This window comes from Penaeus monodon, chromosome 29, assembly GCF_015228065.2.
Source record: "Penaeus monodon isolate SGIC_2016 chromosome 29, NSTDA_Pmon_1, whole genome shotgun sequence".
Classification (NCBI taxonomy): domain Eukaryota; kingdom Metazoa; phylum Arthropoda; class Malacostraca; order Decapoda; family Penaeidae; genus Penaeus; species Penaeus monodon.
In genome coordinates, this window is record NC_051414.1 from 22,188,179 (window position 1) to 22,188,490 (window position 312).

Below are 312 nucleotides of genomic sequence, written 5' to 3' on the forward strand. Positions count from 1 at the left end.
AATACACCCCCAAAACTACATAAACCAGTATATTCTCAAAACATACGATCAGATTCATTAATTATTTGTATAACCCTTGAAAATATATGAAGTGGGCGTGTCAGTTTGTTGTTAACCTCTATTTACTAACTGGCAACCGTGGAGAAATTATCCTGTTAGCGAGTCTCTTGACAGACATAATAAAAGGTAATTAATGATATGATGGCATGATCAGCTGCTCAGCTGAAGGGCGAGGAGTGAGGGTGTAGAGGGGGGGGGGTATTGTAGAGCGCCATAGAGTAATACGGGATAATTCTTAATAACTGAAATGAG